General features: G+C 42.7%; 1 long non-coding RNA gene across 1 annotated transcript in view; it reads right to left on the bottom strand.

The window, feature by feature from the left end:
* Nucleotides 1-789: 789 nt before the first annotated feature.
* The window catches only part of LOC143934837 (uncharacterized), a 47,255-nt gene continuing 24,489 nt past the window's right edge, over nucleotides 790-23,555 (bottom strand). Inside the window, exons 2-3 of the long non-coding RNA XR_013263381.1 lie at nucleotides 6,004-6,221; nucleotides 790-993 (exon numbers count right to left, since the gene is read on the bottom strand). This is a non-coding gene — a long non-coding RNA (uncharacterized LOC143934837). The remainder of the gene's footprint in view (nucleotides 994-6,003; nucleotides 6,222-23,555) is intronic.

Genomic DNA, 23,555 nt, shown 5'->3' with positions numbered 1-23,555 from the left:
CAGTCCTATACTAACAATCACTTACAAGCATTTAAAGAGGAATTATAAAGGTTTTGGAGGCATAAACAGAGGCTCACACACAGCCACTGACAGCTGTCAAATTTAGAGAATGATTGTAAACTTGAAGACCATAGATCTTCCACCCATATAAGGCCACCTTAAAGGAGCCAAGAAACATTTTCGGAATTATTCCCTAACAAATTTATGTAAGGAAGTGCAGACTTTATGAGCTATAGGAAAGCCTGGAGCCTCATTCAATTAAAATTCCTAAACTGGTTAAGGGTCACAAAATAGGAGCGAGAGGGATACAGGCAGCCCCAAAACACTGATTTGACATGCCAGTTTTAAAGCATTTACTTTAAGAGTACATTTCACGTACATTTATGTCATTTGCACTTTATATACTTAAACTTGCAATATATATGCTTGTTATACTGAAACTTCCTTTTGTCAAATAAATTAAGTTTTCTTAAAGAACGTCATAGATGTAAAATAGCAATTCCAAGCAGCCTTGTAAGAACTGAGACTAACTCCTCCATGTTATAAGCCTTGTTTTTGTGTTTCCTCTGTCAACAGTTGTCTATGAACACAAAGCCGGCCTGAAAAATGGTCAGGACGTCAACTAAGAATTTGTTAAATGTAGCTAAAAGATTCTGAATCGTGCACCATTATGTAGCTGGCTCCTTGGTGTTGAAGGAAGACTCCAGGCAAAGTCACCAGCTGACACATACATACACACACTTATATACAGTACATATATCAGATTTATGTGCACTTGTTTCGGTTTTTGCTTGTGCACTGAAGTGGCACCTAACATGGCAATTTACATTTCGGCGACACACAGATGAAGCAACATTTCTGCCTGTGTATGGTGGAAGATTCACTGCTGGAGGGAACTGCATCTTCATCTGTGGTCAGCTAGCTTGTGGTCAGGAGTTTGCAGAAACAAGACACACTGCAGTCAATTCACTATTCGCTGTTATGGTACTTTACCTTAAAAAAAAAATTATGCTTTTTAGCCACGTGACTGTAATCTTTAGCTCCCATTGCAGAAAATAACTAGACACTTATTATGACAAGGGCAAAATAGCTTAGTACATGTTCTTTAAAACAGGCTTATTTTGCTCTATAAGTTCACAACTTAAATAATGAACCCAGTATTTAGAAAACAATGCGTGGATTCAAAGGGCTGCACTTCTGAAAAAAATCTTCCACTTTAATATAAAAGTAAAAGTGTCAAAAATAGCAGACAAGGCACTGTGAGAGTAGAGTACAAAGTTGATACGTTTCACATCAATATTGCTGTAGACACAGCAGGACACCTCTAAGTAAGAGTTTCAGGAAAACATATTGAGCCACGGAAACCTTGGGGTACTAACTACATGGGTCTCAACTTCAGGTTTAACTTGGGGCTTTGGCTCCTACATGCCCTTCTGTTTCAGAAACAAGTAAAAAAGCTGAGCAGCCAATACAGTGTTGTCTACTGACTACTGCTAGGAGGTTAGGAATGCCTTGCCAGAGTGTGTTGAAGCTAACTAAAGACTATGCCCACTCCACGTGGTGACACGACGTGACTGGTCACAATAAACAGGTGCTTGCAAGTACCATATGGTACCTACGTCTAGAGAATAAAATGTACATGACAAGTGTATTATATTAAGACTTTCTCTTCTAAATGCTAATAAGAGGTAAAACCTTGGTGCATTAACTATACGGGCTTCAACTTCAGATCTCACTTGGAGCTTTGGTGCCTACACCCCCTTCTGTTCCAAAATCAAGTAAAGAAGCTCAGCATCCATTACAGAGTTGCCTACTTTATGGTACGAGGTTGAAAATACCATGCCAGAATGGATTAAAGCCAACTAAAGACTTTTGCTCACTCTGCAGGTGGACACAACATGACTGGTCAACACAACCAGGTGCATAGCCACGTGGCACAGACTTCTAGGAAGTAATATGTACAGTACACGACAAGTATAGTTTGTTGAGACTTTTCATTCTAAAAGCCAACACAAGTAAATAACTTTTACCTCAGATATTAATAAATGTTGCTGTCTCGGTGGAATTAAGTAGTCTAACTTCACAGAAATTCATAGGAGGTCTTCTCTACCACAATTCTCAATGGTATTGGCACAGCTGAAACTCGTGGTTGATTTGTAATTACTTTTCTTCGTTTTCAAAAGAAATGGAAATTGACAAACTGCTAAACAGACTATGCAACCAATTTCTATTATGTAGAACCCCAATTATATTAATAAAACAGTAGGTACCATACCAGTGACCCATACAAAAGACCAACCAAATACCGCACTCAATCAAAGGAATATTTCAGTAATTATGTCGCACAGCAAAAAGGGTCAAGGAAATCATTTTCATGGGCAGCTTAGAAATTCTGCAAACAAGATGTTTGCACTTAAGTCTCATAAGTCTGTGTACAAGTACAATTCTATACCTCTACAAAATGTAGAATCTTTTATTTGGGTAACTATTTCCCATATGAACGATCTGTCTTCTTCTAGTGATGATCATCTGTCCCCAACCACATGTAACCGCTTGATGTGTAGATACCTGCTTACAGTGGCAGGCAACTGTGGCTCCTGTCAACCAGTCATTGGCATGTACAGGCTTCCTGGCTGCAGCTTTCTGAAAACACCTGAGCTCCCAGACACAGATATCCACAGTATACTTATCACACCATGGCTGATTTAGCCATATAAATGAGGCTTAAGGGCATGTGTTAATGAGCAAGTGCAGTATGCTTCTGCGAGCATTCCACCGGCATTTTAGATCAGCCTTTTGCGATCAAAGTTCACCAACAGAAACATTTGATCTGAGGTTGTCTTCCTTCTAAACTGTGTCAACCTGCTTCAACAAAACAAATAACAAAATAAAATAAACTATTTACTTGCCTTTAAATGTAAAAGCTAAAAGTTTAAGATCAATTTTAGCTTCATTGTTTTTAAACTGTTATTTTATATCAATTTTTTCAACATTTATATGTGATCTGTTTTACAAATAAACAGTTCCCAGAGCCCTATGGGTTATCTAAAGAGACAGTAGAGCAGAACAGCTTCATTTGTAGCTTCATTTGATTGAAGCTTTGGATTCAGCTGGCTGATAATGGATGGGTCACTGGGTCACTGAGTGCCATCTGTTGATTGCATAGAAGAACACATAACAAAACAACTAAAACTATGGTTGTATAGCACTTATTCTGTATCATTCGAACAGACAACATGCACAAGCACACTTAAATGATGAGGCACACACCATCCGGGAGTCTGGTCATACACAGCTCAGTCATTAATGATGCCTCTTATTGCTTGTGATTTTCCAGCCATTTCTGATGTCCTAAAAAGTAATGAGGAGTGCCTCAGGCAGTCAGAGCAGCTCGCAGAAATCCCCCAACTTGTTGAAAAATCTCCCTGCAAAAGGGACAAATCCATTCACCTGATATAAGGCAGGGGAAGAACAGAAATACAATTCAGTGAGGCATTATAAGGAGTCCTATCTGGATGAGCATCACGAGGTTGGGGGATAGGGAAACCCTTCCTCCCTCAAACAAGTTTTTTTGGAGAATAACTGCTATAGTACAGAATAAGTGCTATACAGCAATGGCGATTTTTATGGCAATGAATAAAAAAAAAAACGGTACAAGCCCTGGTGCCTCATTGGGCTAAGGCCCATCCTAGCATCATCCTGTAAGGGATGGTTATGAGACCTCTTTTTTACCTTGTGTACTGTGTGGCACTTACCTGAGGTGTGTAGCCCACTTGCTAATGAACACTTCTCTGATGCCTACTTGTTACTCTGTTGTTTATTTGCTGTTTATTCTGAAACACCTATGTAACATCCAAAGTGTCCATATTTTGTACTTTTGAATGTTTTTTTTATTTTATGTTTTATGTTTGTGCTAATATCTGACAAACATTTCTATAAAGATTATATAAAAAAAAAACCTGTTGAAGGGAGGACAGGTATCTCCCTGCCTTTCTTTTTGGAGATCTTTGCCCATTTATGGCCATGGTAAAAAAAAAGGCATAGAAAAAGCAGTTACCATTATAATGACACACGTTAGGCAAGTAAACAATTGTTATATGTATATATATATAGGTATATGGATAATTTAATTTAAAGAAAACTTGCACTGAGAGAAAACTGTAGGTTTTCAATCATTGTTGACTTGAAAATGTCAGCTGATTGGATGTCTGGATGTCTGGATGTCTGGTCTAAAACACAGTAAAGTCAGAGCTCCGAATTGACTTTCTGGTTTCTGGTAAGTGATACGAAATATACCATTGCCATTGGGTCACCACAATAGCTAAGAAACCAGTATTTTCTGAAGGGGAGGCCCACAATGGCAGTCTCCATACAGCTTCCATACAGGTTTATCCTCACTACATGTTTTGTGTTTTTTTTATTATAAAGAAATGTTGATTGAGGTTGAGACTTTACAGATGCTAGTCAAATTCATCACACATATGCAATTTTTTTCATTTGTTAAAAAATCTTTTCATTTATAATAAACTGTTAAAGAAATATTCCTAAAAAATAAAATATCGTTCCCTAGAGAGCCTCTCAGGGCCTCAATATGAACACAATTCTTAGTATTATGTTCTAAAACACTAGATTATTTTACAAAATACCCTAGTTATGATCGCATATCAACATAATGTATATGTCCACAGAATATGGCAGTTTGATCTTACACATTGATCATAATGGTGGAGTTTAGGTTGAATTTAACACGTTTCTCAAGTCAGTTGACCAGGTTCATCAGGAACTGTGAAAACCGTTAAGAAACTGGTAAGTGCCACAATAGAAAAACGTATAGTAGCATCACTACCGAAGCATCAAATCAAGTATTTGGGGCTTCCACTTTCCACAGCTGGAGCTGGAGGCCCAAAATAATTGATTAAAAGGTTCTGCTCATCGGTTAGTGCTATGATGATGGTAAAAGAAAAATGTATGTTATGTAAAATGATGCTATTGTGGCATTTATGTTCCTCTATTGCACAGTACTATAAAATCGATGGAGGAGCAGAGTTTTCTTCCTTGAAAATAGTGTGTAAGGACTATAGAAAACCTCTGCCTCTACCCATCTCCATAGCACAGGGTAGTGATGGTGAACTTTGAGACCCCAGATGTTTTGAAACTATATTTCACATGATGCTCATACACTCTGCGGTGTAGTTGGGCATCATAGAAATTGTATGAAAACATCTGGGGTGCCAAGGTTCACCATCACTGGCATAGGGTGTAGACATTCTGTAGTTTACAGAGGTGCAGTGATCAGGGCTAATAGTACTACAAAGTTCATTCGATAGCACTGGATTTTTGCCAGGATCAACAGGCTTTTTTAACTTATTTAAGTGAGATATAACCAAATGTATTCATTAGTAAATTTAACAGACCAAAAGGGAGCAAATACAAGTAGTGCCTTGATTGGTTCCACACACTTTAACCCCTTGTCGCTGGCGCCTCACAGCCCTTTAAGGGGTTTCAGATGCTGGGAGGTGGGGTTTATGATCATGTGACCACCGTAATTGGCTGTCGCAGTGGTAACATAATTGGAAAGCTTTCCATTATCTGCCAGTAACTGTGTCGGGAGATAACAGGGTGCACGCTCTCAGCACAGCTATATTTAAATTCTGGTACGCAAATAACGCTGCAGTTTGGCGTCAAGGCCGCATATTTGCGTACTGTCAGTGTACAGGGGTTAAAGGAGAAACTACACCCTCCAAATAAATAAAAACATGATCTTTCGATATATAAGGGGTTGTTTTACAGGATATAGCGAATATCCCTTTATGAAGGTGTCTGGTTAAATGAGCAAGTAAAAAAAAAAGGAGAAGAAAACTCATTAAATGTGTACAAAAAAAGGATACTCAGCTATGTACAGGTTTAAGGGGGCAAATTCCTGTAAATATGAGACATTGAGGCCCGCTGTTTACATTGCTGTAATCTCTCAAAACTAGTGAGAACTTTATGAATACAACTCACAGGAGAGGAGCCGCAGTTGACATCTCCCACAAAGGATTTCCTCCTCGTTTAATCTTCAAAGACTTTGCAGCAGAAAAGAAAACAGCTTGCTCGGATCTTCATCCAGGTAGGTCGGCGATGTGCACACAATGGGCAGACTTTGGTTGTTGATTCAACTTTTGGTTTGAAGTCGTTGTTGCAGGTTTTGTTGAGGTGTGATGAACCAGAAAGGATCTTTTCTGTATTGAACAAGTTAAAAAATGAAACTGAAGCCCAAGATATTTCCCATCTTATGTAACTGTTTTAGTTAAACAGAAGTCAGCAGAAACAAATTACCCAAGTAATGGCTTTAAATCAGGCCAAGCCCCACCAAAATGTCCATTTTCCTTCTACTTGGATGCTGCCTATCAACTGAGATTCCCGCAAATAATTCCCAAGCTCCTCCCACCTACCCATCAGGTAATAAACAGTCCAAACCTTCTCGACAGATACAAGACTTCAGTGGGCGCCTCATCCTTCAGTATCCAGAGGGTAGACTGACCCTTTTGTACAAGGGCATGGATGGACAATCTGGCTACAACAATAGATTGCAGTTGTCCCTAAAACTATATAGAGCATTCCATATCCTAGAGAGCTACACAGAGAGATTCTTGGGTTCCTATACATTTTATGAAGCACAAGTTTATTAAACAATTTAGGAAAACAGTGGTCAGGTCAGAAAGCACAGCACTGGGGTGTTTTTAAAGCAAAGTTGAACTTGAGGTTGACAAAGAGCATACCATTTTGGAATGTTACATTGATTTTCAAAAGGGTTTTTTGAGGTATATATACCTTTTTACATTTTGGGGAAAAAAATTGTCCCGGATGGAGTTTATAGAACTTTAATTACTAAATATTGTTAAGAGGGTATTGTAAGACAAGAATAACCTATTTATCTTTTGGTTTCATTCCACACATCTGTGGCCCTTGAGCATGTATTAAAGCAAATTAAAAATTACATTACCATGAACCATTGTGGCAAATATCAGCATTACCAAAAAAATATATATTATTTTGAGTATAAATTTAACTGTTGCTATTCACTTGCCACGAATAACAAAACTGCTGCTCCCAAGCTCCTTCATGTGATCTAAGGTCTAGATCATATGGCCTCTGGAGCCTTGTGGGTCATGTGCTAGTTTTATGTGTCATGCTGATCCAGTAGATTCAGCGGTTTGTGAGCCACTGAAGTTGATTTACTAAAGGCAGACAAGTCTGTTCACTTGTGACCAGTGCATTTTATGCTATTTAGCACTGCGCTATTTTAACTGGCAATTGTGCAGTCATGCAACACTGTATGCAAATTAAATTTATATTTATTTCACACAAATAGAGCTTTCTCACCACCATTGCTGAGAAACCATTGCGTTTTTTATTACATAAATGAATAAAAATAAAAAAAAATAAAAATGTCTTCATACATTTAGGCCAAAATGTATTCTGCTACATGTATATTTATATAAGATTTATATTTGGTAAAATAAAATCCCAAGAAGTATATATAAATTTGTTTGTGTGAAATTTATAGCATCTACAATTTCTTTATCATTTCAATAAAAAAACGTTATTGATAAAAAAAAAAAAAAAAAAAGAAGAAGGTTATAACGTCTACAAACTATGGTATTTATAATAAAATTTACGCAGCTATAGATGCTTTACTGTTATGGCGATGATCGTCAATGTGACTAATAAGTTGGCAGGCAATCTGGCGCTAACAAACACTGGCTGGGACACTAATACAGTGACCAGTAATAAAATACTATACACTGACACTGTACTAAGGACACTGGCTGGGAAGGGGTTATCATCCAGGGGCAGTTGAGGAGTTAACCATGTCCATAACAAGTGTAATGTGTGTAATATGTGCTTTTTCTTACTAATCTGGATTTTTTTTAGTTCTGCGTGTGTGTGTAAACACAGAACTCTGTGTGTGATTGGACACAGTCAATCAGCAATTTTCAGATGAAATCATTGGCTGAAATCTGCTGCTAAACTTGTGGTGGGCCCAATCACAGCATGGGTTGACAGGGGGCACGTACATGCGCGCCCCAAACCCAGAAGAAGGTCGGTGAGTAGGGATGAGCTCGGAGTTTGACTCGAACACGGGGCGTTCGCCTCTTTGGCGAATTCAGAACTTTGTGGACCGTTCGCACCATATTCGTGTGGTGCAAATGGCCCACAATGCACTACACCATCGCAGTGCATTTCTGGCTCATGATTGGCCAAGCATGCACTGTGACCCCGCATACTTGGACAAGCACAGTGCTGGCAGTGAGTAGAGACATAATTGGCCACAGGCAGGATGCCTGTGGCCAATTATAGCTCAGTGGGGTTTAGTACACCCCCCACACTATATAAGGCCGCCAGCAAAAAAGCAGGGAAAAAGCAAGATAGGCAGGGACAATGTCTTTTTGCTTGGGAACCTAGCGCTGTTACAGTGGGTGTTGTATGCCTCCTGCACAGTATACACCTGAAGCTACCCTTTATTACTGGTGTTGTTCTGTTTCTGTAATACAGGCAGGTAGCTACAGTAATTACAGTCAGTGTACTGTGTCATCTGCTCAGTGTGCACCTAAAGCTACCCCAATTGCTGGTTTTCCCATCTCCCTGCAGGCCATTACTATGTCTGGAAGGCCAACAAGGAGAGGCAGACAGTCACTAGCCAATAAAAGAGGGCAAGCAGGCTCTGTGTCTAGAGACAACAGTGCTGGTCGTGGACGCGGTGCATTGTCATCAGCACGTGGCCATGGAACACGCTTGTCCTCATTTTCGGCAGCTGGACGTGTTGATCTGCGCATCATGCTGAAGACTTGGTAGAGTGGATGACCAAGCCCTCCTCATCCACTCTCACCCAGGCTCAGGGTACTAGCAAAGCAGCTGCCAATGCGTCCTCTTCCCTCGTCTCAATGTCATCAGTCACTCCTTCCCTAGACCCACCATGTCCTCCTGAGGAGTCCCCTGAACTGTTTGAGCACAGTGTTCCATACATGCTCCAGGAGAATGCCCAGCGTTTTGAAGGCTCTAATGATGATACCCAGCTAGAGGAAGGCAGTAGCATGAGCGCAGGGAGAGGGGATGCTCAAGAAGGACAGCAATCTGGCAGTCATGTTCCACCAGCTGCAGCAAACTGCCAGGTTTGCTCCAGTGATGAAGAGGGAAGGGATGATGAGGTCACTGACTCTACGTGGGTGCCTGATAGGAGGGAGGAGGAGGAGGGAGAGGAGGAGGCACATCTCCAATGAGGTAGAATGCCCTCCGGGTGCAAGCTAAAGGGCAGCTCACCGACTGAATCACCGCAGAGCTCTGCCTGTGCAGGGCGCTGCCTCTGCGCGTTATTCCAAAAGTTCTTTGGTGTGGGCTTTTTTGAGATGAGTGCATCAGATCGCACGCTGCTATTTGGAACATATGTCTCAAGCGTATCCCGCGTGGTCAAAACATCAGCCGCTTGGGCATCACATGCTTGACCAGACATATGTTGACCTGCCATGCATCTCGTTGGCAAGCGTACCTTAAAGACCCACAGCAAAGAACAAAAGCGGACCTCTCCTTGCTCCTCATCAGCTGGAATCTCCAACCTCACTAGACCTTCAGTCCTCTCTGAAACCTGCACTGAGAGGAATGAAGGTGTAGAATTAGGTATGTCACAGCCAAGTACTTGCGGGCACTCTGCTAGCAGTACACCGACGTCCGATTGTACCAGGCAAATTTCCCTGCCCCAGCTGCTGGACCGTCAAAAGAAGTTCACTCCCAGCCATCCACATGCCCAGCGGTTGAATGCTAGCTTGGCTAAATTGCTAGCACTTCAACTGCTGCCTGTTCAGTTGGTAGACTCGGGCCCCCTTCCGTGAGTTTGTGCAATGTGCGGTTCCTCATTGGCAGGTTATCAAACACCACTTTTTCTCATGGAAGTCGATTCCGGCTCTCTACCGACATGTGGAAGGCAATGTCCATGCCTCGCTGGACAGGGCGGTCAGTGGTAAGGTGCATATTACCGCTGGCTCATGGTCCAGCAGGCATGGACTGGGATGTTACCCATCTTTCACGGCCCATTGGGTCACTCTTCTGGCAGCTGGGAAGGATGCAGGACAAGGTGCAGTAGTGTTGGAGGTTGTTCCGCCACCATACCTCCAAAATGCTACTACTGGTTGCGACACACCTCTCTCCTCCACCCCCTCCTTTTCTTCTTCCTCCATGGCCTCTTCCAGTGCTTTGTCCTCTGAGCCAGCAGTACTCTGTAGGTGTTCAAGGGGCTACGCAAATACGCAGGCAAAAAGATGCCATGCCGTGCTTGCGCTGGTTTGTTTGGGGGACACGAGCCACACTGGGGCAGATATTTTATCAGCTATGCAGGGGCAGGCCGAGTGGTGGTTGACGCCATGCCAGCTTAAGCCAGGAATGGTGGTTTGCGACAATGGCACCAACCTCCTCTCCGCCCTCCGACAGGGACAACTAACCCATGTGCCCTGTGTGGCTCACGTCCTTAAAGTGGATGTAAACTCCCCTATCGTTTTCAGCCAAGGAAGCTGCCATCTTTGCCTCTGATTAATCTTCAACTGCTATGGTGCTGCACATGCGATTCGTTATGACACCAGCCATTGGATGGTTTGATAGTTTGGCTGAGAGCACAGCCAATGTGCAATTAGCATTACCGGCATGCCTTTTTTTAAACTGTTTAAATCGATGGGTTTACTTCCACTTTAACCTGGTGGTGCAGCAGTTCTTAGGCAGGTACCCGGGCTTACAGGATGTCCTGAGGCAGGCCAGCAAAGTCTGTGTGCATTTCCACCGATCATATAATGCCAGTGCTCAGCTGGCTGAGCTCCAAAAGGAGTTGAACCTGCCCAAGAACCGCCTTATATGTGACATGCCCACTAGGTGGAACTCAACATTGGCCATGCTGCAGCGGCTGCACACGCAGCAGAGGGCCATCGATGAGTACCTATGCGACTACGGCACCAGGACAGGGGCAGGGGAGCTTGCTTTTTTTTCACCATGCCAGTGGGGCATGATCAGGGATGCATGCACTGTCCTGTCACCATTTGAGGAAGCCACGATAATGGTGAGCAGTGACAGTGCATGCATCAGTGACACTGTACCTCTTGTACACCTGATGGAGCATACGCTGCGTGGAATAATGGACAGGGCACTTGAGGCAGAAAGAGGAGGACTTCCTTGCCTCTCAAGGCCCCCTTTATCCAGACAGTGTTCCTGCTGTCCCACCTATCACACAGGAAGAGGACGAGGAGGAGGATTGTGTCAGCATGGAGGTGGAGCCTGGCACTCAGCATCAGCAGTCTTTTAGGGATGATTTACAGTACCAAGAAACACATGGACTTGCACGTGGCTGCAGATCATGTTGTCCTTAGTGACCCAGAGGACTCCAGACCGAATGCCTCAGCTAACCTATGCTGCATGGCCTCCCTGATCCTGCAAAGCCTGTGGAAGGATCCTTGTATTCTTTGGATCAAGGAGAGGGACCATTACTGGCTGGCCACTCTCCTTGATCCACGGTACAAAGGGTAAGGTTGCAGACCTTATCTTGCCATCGAAGAGGGAGCAGAGGATGAGACATCTCCGGGAGGCCTTGCAGAAAGGTCTGTGCAACGCGTTCCGAGAGACTGGGAGGTTACAAACTCCTGGTCCTGGACAACGTGTTGCTGAGGCTTCGGTCAGTGACAGAAGCAGCAGTGGAGAAGGTGGCTGTCTGACCGATGCGTTCAGACAATCTTTTAGTCCGCAGCCCCAAGGTATGATCAGTTCCAGCAACCATCGCCACCGTCTGATTTACATGGTGCAGGAATACCTAGGGGCAAGGTCAGACTTGGACACCTTTCCCACCGAAAATCCTCTGGCTTACTTGAGGATGGATCACTGGCCAGAGCTTGCACAGTATGCAATTGAGCTACTGGCCTGTCCTGCATGCAGCCTTCTTTCGGAATGCACCTTCAGTGCTGCTGGAGGCTTTGTAACCGATCACAGGGTGCGCCTGTCCACCGACTCGGTTGATCAACTGACCTTCATAAAATGAATCAGTCTTGGGTCACCACCAGCTACCAAGCACCTGAAGCTGATTACTAACATTGTAACTAAATAATTTTTTTGAAATGTCACATCCCTTCAAGACTGCCTAAGCTGATGCTGAGTGACTGTCCTGTCAGTGCCCATCACTGTCCATCACTGCCACCCATCAGTGCCACCTATCAATGCCCTTCTGTGCCACTTCATCAGTGCCCACCAGTGACGCCTCATCAGTGCCCACCAGTGATGTCTCATCAGTGCCCATCAATGTAACCTATCAGTTCCCATCAATGCAACCTCATCAGCATACATCGATGAAGGAGAAAAATTACCTGTTTGAAAAATTTGATAACAAAATATAAAACGTTTTTTTATTTTTACATTTTTGGTCTTTTTTCTTTAAAAAAATAAATAAAAACCCAGGGGTGATCAAATACCACCAAAAGAAATCTCTATTTGAGGGGAAAAAAAATGATAAAAATTTAACTTGGGTACAGAGTAGCATGACCGTGCAATTGTCATTCAAAGAGTGACAGCTCTGAAAGCTAAAAATTGGTCTGGGCAGGTGGGGGGTTTAAGTGCCCAGTAAGCAAGGTGTTAATCAAGCATTTTTTAAGCCAAAATGCTGCTGCTGGAAAGGCGTCTACAAGAGCTAGAAAAACAGCCAATGTACATGAGGCCTTACTCACATAATGGAACTTCTGCACAGAATAATATTTTTGTTACAAAAACTGCAAACTACAGTATAATAGCATATATATATTGATTTACAGCCAAAAAAAGTTACTGCAGTTATATTATTTTCATTAAAAACAATGTTCCAGTAATAGTATGAATTGTAGCTGAAATATAACCAGTAATGCATTATATCCAATTTAGTGAACAGATGATTAACTGTTATTTCCACCCAAGATAAAATCGATACTAGTATAATGCAATTACAATGGGGTTGATTTACTAAAACTGAAGAGTGCAAAATCTGTTGGAGCTGTGTATGGTAGCCAATCGGCTTCTAACTTCAGCTTATTCAATTAGGCTTTGACAAAAAAAAAAACCTGGAAGCCGATTGGTTTCTGTGCAGAGCTGCACCAGATTTTGCACCCTCCAGTTTTAGTAAATCAACCCCAATATATTTCTTTAGGTGTTTCTCCAAGAGTCTCCTCCTATAGAACCATTGGCAAGATATCCCTAAACTGCTCAGCCTTTCTGGATTTCCGTCAGCCATCTTGGTTTTGAGAATTTTTTTGTATGCACTTACAATGGCTTTCCAGTAGGTGGCAGAGTAAGGGGTGACACACTAGTTTCCACTGTAATGGGTGATGTGAAACTATATAATCAGAACCCATGCATATACAAGAAAACAGCTTTTAATATAGCTGTCCACTGTAGTGACCACTATGCATAGGTGTGCACCCCAATGCTCAAGCCCACACGTGGGCGGGTGTGTGTGCACGCGTGTGTATATACAGTGGTGTGAAAAAGTGTTTGCCCCCTTCCTCATTTCCTGTTCCTTTGCATGTTTGTCACACTTAAGTGTTTCGGAACATCAAACCAATTTAAGCAATAGTCAAGGACAACACAAGTAAACACAAAATGCAATTTGTAAATGAAGGTGTTTATTATTAAAGGTGAAAAAAAATCCAAACCATCATGGCCCTGTGTGAAAAAGTGATTGCCCCCTAAACCTTATAACTGGTTGGGCCACCCTTAGCAGCAACAACTGCAACCAAGCGTTTGCGATAACGTGCAATGAGGCTTTTACAGCGTCCTGGAGGAATTTTGGCCCACTCATCTTTGCAGAATTGTCCTAATTCAGTTACATTAGAGGGTTTTCGAGCATGAATGGCCTTTTTAAGGTCATACCACAACATCGCAATAGGATTCAGGTCAGGACTTTGGCTAGGCCACTCCAAAGTCTTCATTTTGTTTTTCTTCAGCCATTCGGTGGTGGACTTGCTGGTGTGTTTAGGATCATTGTCCTGCTGCAGAACCCAAGTTCGTTTCAGCTTGAGTACACGAACAGATGGTCGGACATTCTCCTTCAGGATCTCTTGGTAGACAGCAGAATTCATGGTTCCTTTTATCACGGAAAGTCTTCCAGGTCCTGAAGCAGCAAAACAGCCCCAGACCATCACACTACCACCACCATATTTTACTGTTGGTATAATGTTCTTTTTATGAAATGCAGTGTTCCTTCTACGCCAGATATACTTGGACACACACCTTCCAAAGAGTTCCACTTTTGTCTCATCGGTCCACAGAATGTTGTCCCAAAAGTCTTGGGGGATCATCAAGATGTGTTGTGGAGAAATTGAGACGAGCTTTGATGTTCTTTTTGCTCAGCAGTGGTTTTCTCCTTGGAACTCTGCCATGCAGGCCATTTTTGCCCAGTCTTTTCCTGATGGTGGAGGCATGAACGCTGACCTTAACTGAGGCAAGTGAGGCCTGCAGTTCCTTGGACGTTGTTGTGGGGTCTTTTGTGACCTCTTGGATGAGTCGTCGCTGCGCTCTTGGGGTAATTTTGGGCGGCCGGCCACTCCTGGGAAGGTTCACCACTGTTCCATGTCTTCGCCATTTGTGGATAATGGCTCTCACTGTGGTTCGCTGGATTCCCAAAGCTTTGGAAATGGCTTTATAACCCTTTCCAGACTGATAGATCTCAATTACTTTCTTTCTCAATTGTTCCTGAATTTCTTTGGGTCTCGGCATGATGTGTAGCTTTTAAGGATCTTCTGGTGGACCTTACTGTGTCAAGCAGCTCCTATTTAAGTGATGCCTTGATTGTGAACAGGTGTGGCAATAATCAGGCCTGGGTGTGGCTAGAGAAATTGAACTCAGGTGTGGACAACCACAGTTATAGTATGTTTTAACAAGGGGGGGCAATCACTTTTTCACACAGGGCCATGATGGTTTGGATTTTTTTTCACCTTTAATAATAAACACCTTCATTTACAAATTGCATTTTGTGTTTACTTGTGTTGTCCTTGACTATTGTTTAAATTGGTTTGATGTTCCGAAACACTTAAGTGTGACAAACATGCAAAGGAACAGGAAATGAGGAAGGGGGCAAACACTTTTTCACACCACTGTACACACACACGCACACTCATGGTAGAGCTGGTCAATGGGAGATCTTTCTCATCTCCTGCTGGCACAGTGAAAAAGTCCAGAAGCATTTCTCTTGTGGCAGAGCTGGTCAGAAGACAATCTTTCCCATCTCCCTGCTGGCAAACAAATCAATAATGCTAATGGGTACGAAGTGATTAAAGTGTGCACAGGCACACCCCCTGCGCATGCCTATGCCACTATGCACGACAGGGTTAACATTGTAGCTTCATTACATTCACTAATTGGAAAACTCACTTTGCAAAGTGAACATGCTCTACTCCTTTAGTACAACAACCCCACTGACTCAGAACAAGTATATAGAGTTTTTATTGTGAATTTCCTGATTTGCATGCTTATTTCCAATCAGTAATTCAGAAACAGTTAAAGGGGTTGTAAACCCTCATGTTTATAGGATGCATTAAGGTGAAAAAACACCTGGCAGTCACCGGCCCCCCAGCCCCCCCGCTTTACTTCCCTGAGCCCGTTCTTTCTGTCGGCGGGGATGAGCTCGCCCTCTCTCTGCAGGGCCCAGGCTCTTGAATTGGATAGATTGATAGCAGCGCAGCCATTGGCTCCCGCTGCTGTCAATCAAATCCAATGACGCAGGCGCCGGGGGGTGGGGCCGAGTCTGGCATCCGTATCTGTGGCCCAAATGCTAGAGTTGGGAGCGCGCCCGCAAGGTAATCCTCCAGGGGGGAACCCCAGAAGAGGATGTTTGCAAAACGAGCTGCACAGTGGAGGTAAGTATGTCATGTTTGTTATTTTACAAAAATAAAAAGCGATCCTTTACAATCACTTTAGGCTGGAGACAGCCAATTGATTAGCATTTTCAAAAGGAGGGGAGCAATGGCAGCCTTCATATTTTAGCCATAAGAAGTTTCCTATACCAGCTGTAGGAATTTTTCAGAGAAACTACATTTTCACTGTATTTCTTTACTTTTGCATGGAATATTATTACTTTAAAATCTAAAGAAAGGAGGTTATTTTAGAGCAATTTCTTGACTTGGCATACACACATATACTTTAACTGAAGATATAAGTCTAGAAAATGTATGTATACCCACGTACACACTCCAGGGAGCGAGAATAAAATGAATTGGTCTTTATGAACATGGCAATCTGGACGCTCTCCTCGGATGCCCCATCTTGTAAGCTGTGCCAAGTCCTACATACATTTCCTCCCTTATCTCACCCCCTTTTTTTTTTTTTTTTTTTTTTTTTTTTTTTATTTAGTTTCAGAGATGTTTTACAGAATGCCTAAAATGTAATTGTTGCTTCTTTCACTGGCCTGCTCTGCCCTTGCTAAGAATTCTGAGTACGGGAAGGTGGCCTTTTTTTTTTTTGCTAAAGTACTTTTTATTTTTAAAGAGCCGCAAAACTAGGGAGCCAGGAAATATATAGTGCCCATAAAAAGTATCCCCCCCCCCCCCCCTTTGGTTTTTGTGAATTATTGTTATATATAATTAAAATACGCAGTGGACATAATTTTGCCTTTCGTTTCACCGATCAAGAAAAAAAAAAAAAAAAAAGAGACCCAAGTCAAATGAAAAAAAACAAAGTATAGTTATGTGACATTCACCACAGGTGAATTATAAAGAAACTTTATTCCCTTTACTATTTTTTTTCCTCCATACCTCTCTTACCTTTTCTTTTTATTTCTTTTTTTGCTGGATTGCCTTTCATTATCATACTCACAAACCCAGCCGCATTGGTGCCGCATTGAGAAGACATCAACAAGCAATACACATCAAAACATGGTGCCACAAGGATGTCACAGGACGTGTATTCAAACTAAATGCTTTGGGTAAAGCTTAGTCGAGTGGCAGTGTCATGTTTTTATATGTAACGCTTACTGAGGTCTTCTCTTTTGAGCATATTTGCATAATAAAAGCGGATGTTGTTTTTAATATTGGGCAGATTTTGTCTGTTTTCTATGAGCAATACAGTGCATCTAGAAAGTATTCACAGCGCCTCACTTTTTCAACATTTTGGTATGTTACAGCCTTATTCCAAAATGGTTTAAAATTCAATGACAACGTGAAAGAATACGTTTATTTAAAGTCTTAAAATCTTTGCAAATGTATTAAAAATAAAAAATATCACACGTACATAAGTATTTACAGCCTTTGCTCAATAATTTGTTGAAGCACATTTGGCACCAATTACAGCTTCAAGTCTTTTGAGTATGATGCTACAAGCTTTGCACACCAGTTTTTGGGCAGTTTCTCCCATTCTTCTTTGCAGAACCTCTCATGTTCCATCAGGTTGGATGGGAAGCGTACTTGCACAACCATTTTCAGATCTCTCCAGAGATGTTCAATCGGGTACAAGTCTGGGCCACTCAAGGACATTCAGAGTTGTCCCATAGCCACTCCTTTGTTATCGTTGTTATCTTGGCTGTGTGCTTCCGGATGCACTGTACCTTGCAAAAGTATTCACCCCCCCCTTGGCATTTTTCATGTTTTGTTGCCTCACAACCTAGAATTACCATGGATTGTTGTGATGATGAATTTTTGAGGATTTGCATAATTTAATTTACAGAACATGCCCACAAATTTGAAGATTTTTTATTTTTTTTATTGTGAAGCAAACAACAAATAGGAGAAAAAAATAAAACAGAAAAAGTCAATGTGTATAACTATTCACCCCCCTAAAGTCAATACCTTGTAGAGCCACTTTTTGCGGCTATCAAAGCTCCATGTCGCTTTTCATAAATCTCTATGAGCTTGCCACATCTTACCACTGGGATTTTTGTCCCATTCCTCCTTGCAAAACTTCTCCAGCTCCTTCAAGTTGGATGGTTTTCGCTTGTGAACAGCAATCTTTAAGTTTGACCACAGATTTTCTATTGGATTGAGTTCTGGGCTTTGACTAGGCCATTCCAACACATTTACATGTTTCCCCTTAAACCACTCAAGAGTTGCTTTAGCAGTGTGTTTGGGGTCATTGTCCTGCTGGAAGGTGAACCTCCATCCTAGCCTCAAATCACACACAGAGTGGTGCAGGTTTTGCTCAAGAATATTCCTGTATTTAGCACCATCCATCTTCCCCTCAACTCTAAATAGTTTCTCAGTCCCAACAGCTGAAAAACCATCCCCACATTACAATGCTGCCATCACCATGTGGGATGGTGTTCTTTGGGTGATATGATGTGTTGGGTTTGCGCCAGACATGGCGTTTTCTTTGATGGCCAAAAAGCTGAATTTTAGTCTCATCAGACCAGAGCACCTTCCTCCATACATTTTGGGAGTCTCCCACATGCCTTTTTCGCAAACTCGAAACGTTCCATTTTGTTTTTTGCTGAAAGTAATGGCTTTCTTCTGACCACTTTTCTATAAAGCCCAACTTTATGGAGCGTACGGCTTATTGTCGTCCTATGTACAGATACTCCAGTCTCTGCTGTGGAACTCTGCAGCGGCTCCAGGGTTACCCTAGGTCTCTGTGCTGCCTCTCTGATTAATGCCCTCCTTGACCAGTCCATGAGTTTTGGTGTGCGGCCATCTCTTGGCAGGTTTGCTGTTGTGCCATGTTCTTTCCATCTGGTTATGATAAATTTGATGGTGCTCCTAGGGATCATCAAAGATTTGGATTTTTTTTTTTTTTTTTTTTTTATAACCTAATCCTGACTTGTACTTCTCAACAACATTGTCCCTTACTCGTTTGGAGAGTTCCTTGGTCTTCATGGCAGGGTTTGGTTAGTGGTGACTCTTGCTTAGGTGTTGCAGCCACTGGGGCCTTTCAAAAAGGTGTGTACATGTAATGACAGATCATGTGACACTTAGTTTGCACACAGGTGGACATCATTTCACTAATTATCTGACTTGTGAAGGTAATTGGTTGCACCAGAGCTTTTTATGAGGAATTTTCAGTTTTTAATTTCTGAAAAATAGTTTCATGTATATATTTTTCAAATTTTACTTCACCAACTTAGACTATTGTGTTCTGATCCATCACTTATAATTCAGATTAAAAAAAACAAAAAAACAATGAACTAAAGGCTGTAATGTAACAAAATAGGTAAAAACTTCAAGAAAGGGTGGGGGGGGGTTGAATACTTTTGCAAGGTACTGTCTACATACAGTATTCATTGTAACTCTTTGAGAGGTGTTTAGAGACATTTTGTGAGACTGACTGGGCTGCTGCTACTACTGATCCTTGATTCAACTGTGCCAGATCAACCCCTTATAATTTAGAGATCGGATCGTTCCGGTAAGTGTCCATATAAGCGATGGGGCACTTCACAAGAATTTCTCTTTTGCCATCACACGATCTTGGGGCAGTTTAGGAATTTGGGAATTTTACTTGTTTTGTGATTTCACGTAGTACTTTATGTATTTTGCGATTGCATGTTGCACTGTATATACTGCACACGGGATTAAAGAATTTTGAATAGGATTGTAGTTCATGATGACAAAATTTGATGAATGGTCACATAATTTATCATTTGATTTAATGTATGATACATTTAATTTCATTATTGATTGATCTTGTGATGAATTAGTTGCTTGCACTCAGCACATTAATGATTGAAAGAGCATGCATTGCTTGTTGAAGTCTTGCGTATGTTGTATATTCCAATATTTGGTTGTTGCTGTTTCTTTGATCAATTGACAGTAAACGCAGGCTGTAAGATTATAATTTTATCATCTAGTAAATCACAACAGGATAAAAATGGCAGAAAAGATAATATGGCCAATGACTGAGTTGTCATTTTTTAAATGCAGGAATATATTAACCCATTATAAGCAATTTGAACTTTCTTTTCAGGAATAGGTTACTTAGAGACATGGGCCACTGGACTAAATTTTTTTGAAGTTATCATTAGCTTTGAACAATGGGTCAGAATACTGGAAGGGAACTTTTTTGTTGTTTTTGTTGCTCATTGTGAATAACACTTTGATAAATCAGGTCTGCTGTGTTCCCCGATTGCTGAGGTTATGGTGCAGCATGCTCACGAAGCAGCTATTTTTAGCTCTACTCTTGGAATGGTTTTTACCTTGGGGTTTGGGCCATAACTGATAACTAATGAGCCAAGCTCTACAGTGTTGTGATTGTATGTTTTACTATAGCAAATTTCCAGACAGTGATCGTTTTTATGGAGCGAAAATGCAAATCATCCACAGATGTTGTAAACAGACTTTCAAAGATTTCTCTTTAGACGCTGCCTCTTACACGGTTATACAACATCGAGATTTACATGGGCTGGAAAGCAGATTTACTGCCGTGTCGGTGTATATTTTTATTTCAGCCCAATAAAAGTAGTGAAGGACTCACACTGATTTGGATGCAGTCTTGGCTATTTTCGCATTTTTTTTACCTCTTCATAACGATCCATCTACGTGGACTGTTTAAAGTCCAGGCTGTTAATGAATTTTATGTCAAGTTACAGGCACACTCCTTAGCTTTTACTACAGGTGGGCATCAGAGGTGCAACTGCCACATCGACCCTTGAGTTCAGAAGGCCAAAACACAACCACTAAAGCTGCCCTTTTGATTTATCAGCTTTGTGCTCACATGATAATTTCCACAGTCTAAGAACCGGAGAGAACGGCAAACACAGACAAGTGATGATAGTCACCTAATGCGAAGGATCAACGGCCAATGTTATATCCATGGGTCCAAACAACACCCTTCTGCCAATTGCCTGTGGAATGATTAAGCTATGAGGGACTCGGATGTTGCCTACAGATTTGACTGCCCTTTTGAAAGGAAAGCATGGTATTGTGCATATATTGTTTATGTAACCCCTTCCCGAGCAGCCGTCGCAGTTATACTGTGGCAGGTTGGCTCCCTTGGGTGAACCGTCGTAGCTATACATCGGCTCGTCTTTTGACCACTAGGGGGAGTGACGCATGAGCCGATGGGCATGCTCGGCCGTCACGATGACCGCCGGGCACCCACAATCACTCCCCACAGAGACAGAACAGAGATCTGTCAATGTAAACAGACAGATCTCTGTGCTGTCAGGGGGTCTCCTCAGCCAGGCAGTCTCACCCCCCCCCCCCCAAAGTTAGAATCACTCCCTAGGTAACACAGTTAAACTGACAGAAAATGACCAGTTACACTTACCGGTAACGTCTTTTCTAGGAAATCTTCCAGGACGGCACACCTGAGATGACTGGTCCACCTGACAGGAAACACAATCAACAACGAGTTTAAAAGTCCCCACCCCTCCCTCAGACCTTCAGTTATGGTAAAGAAAATCCCACACCAGTGTCAGAGGGAACATTCTGTGAAGAATTAATATATCACCAATAAAACAAGGGTAGGGAGTAGGCCTGCCGCCCTGGAAGATTTCCTAGAAAAGACGTTACCGGTAAGTGTAACTGGTCATTTTCTCCAGTCATCTTCCAGGACGGCACACCTGAGAGGATAAGCAAGAAGTTCAGGCCTACCTTTAGGGCGGGACAACCGCTTGTAGGACCTTCCTGCCAAATGCCAAATCCTGAGGGGACAACAGCTCCACTCTGTAGTGCCTCAGAAATGTTCTATGGCTCGTCCATGTTGCTGCCTTGCAGATCTGGTCAATTGAGGCGCCTGCCCTCTCTGCCCAGGAGGTCGCTAGGGATCTAGCTGAATGCGCCTTAAGGCGGGTTGGTACTGGTTTACCTGCCTGTCTATAAGCGATGGATATGGTCTGTCTAACCCATCTAGCTATCGTAGACTTAGAAGCTTGAAGACCCTTTTTCTTCCCTGAAAAAGTGACCAATAAATGACTGGATCTCCTAAAGTCCTTCACCCTTTCTAAATAGACTAGGAGACAACGCCTGACATCTAAGAAATGAAATCTTTCCTCTTCCTTATTCTTAGGATTCTGGCAAAAGGACGGGAGAATAATCTCCTGTGTTCTGTGAAATAATGAAGCTACCTTTGGCAAATAAAGAGGATCCTGAGTGAGGATTACCCTATCCTCAAGGATGCGCAAAAACGGCTCTTTAATCGACAGAGCCTGTATATCACTCACCCTCCTGGCCGTAGTGATAGCCAGGAGGAAGGCCAACTTAAATGATAAAAGCTTAACCGAAATTTGAGCCACCGGCTCAAAAGGCCCCCTTGTTAGGGCATCTAATACCAGGGACAGATCCCATGGAGGGCAACTGACCGACCTAACTGGAACTACCCTTTCCCTGGCCGACAAAAATCTTTTTATTAGCGGCTCCTGTCCTAGCTTCCTATCAAAAAACACGGACAGGGCTGCCACCTGGACCTTTAGGGTGCTAACTGCCAAACCCTGGTCCACCCCCTCCTGAAGAAAGTCTAGGATGGTGGGTATCATCTGGAGAGCCCCCTCCTTAGACTGTAGCCAGTGGGAGAAGACTTTCCAGACCTTTGCATAAATCTTTCTGGTGACGTCTTTCCTACTGAGGAGAAGAGTATCTATCACTTTTTCCGAACAGCCCCTGTCTCGGAGTATTTCCCTTTCAATAGCCATGCTGTCAGAGAGAGACGACCCGGGTCGGGGTGAAAGACTGGACCCTGACTGAGTAGGTCTCGTTGCACCGGCAGACGCAGCGGGGGAGCTATCGCGAGACTCTGAATGGTGGGAAACCAAACTCTCTTGGGCCACCAGGGTGCTATCAGTATCAGGACTGACCTTGAGTAGGTTAATTTTTGTAGGACTCTGGGAAGGAGCACCAATGGGGGAAAGGCATAAGCCAGTCTGAAATCCCACACTTGTACAAGAGCGTCTATCCCTTCTGCTTCTTGATCCTTGTAAAGGGAGAAAAACCTGAGAACCTTCGCATTCTCCCGGGAAGCGAACAAATCTATTTCTGGCTTGCCAAAATGTTTGCACACCAGGAAGAAGATTTCTTTGCTCAATCCCCATTCCCCTTGAAGGATGGGCTGTCTGCTTAGAAAATCTGCTTGCAGATTGAGTGAGCCCTTTATATGAATCGCTGACAGTGAAAGGACCCTCCTTTCTCCCTTCACAAGGATCTGTTGCGCTAACCGTCTTAGTTTGTCCGACCTTGTCCCTCCTTGGTGGTTTAGGTATGCCACCGTGACCAGGTTGTCCGAGAGGACCTGAACCTCCCTGTCCTGCAGTTCCTCTCGGAAATAGTCTAGGGCTTTGCCTACTGCCAGAAGCTCCCTGAAATTGGAAGACTCCCTGGCTTGGCTGTGGTTCCAGGACCCCTGGGTATATCGGTCTCCTAGATGAGCCCCCCAACCCCAGGCGCTGGCGTCCGTGGTTAAGACCAAAGGGTTTACCTGAGACCAGGGGCGACCATTCAACAAATTCTGTGGGTCGAGCCACCACCGCAGAGAACGAGATACCTCCTCTGTGATGGGTACTCTGTTCTCTAATGTTTCTCTTTTTCCTCCCCATGAGGCAAGTAGAAAAGACTGAAGCTCCCGAGAATGGAGTTGTGCCCAGGTTACTGCCGGAATGCAGGCCGTCATGAGGC

Source organism: Lithobates pipiens, unplaced genomic scaffold (assembly GCF_037356315.1).
Source record: "Lithobates pipiens isolate NorthernLeopardFrog02 unplaced genomic scaffold, aLitPip1_a1.2 Scaffold_28, whole genome shotgun sequence".
Classification (NCBI taxonomy): domain Eukaryota; kingdom Metazoa; phylum Chordata; class Amphibia; order Anura; family Ranidae; genus Lithobates; species Lithobates pipiens.
The sequence above is the reverse complement of the archived record's forward strand: the minus strand, read 5'-3'. Positions and strand labels throughout refer to the sequence as shown.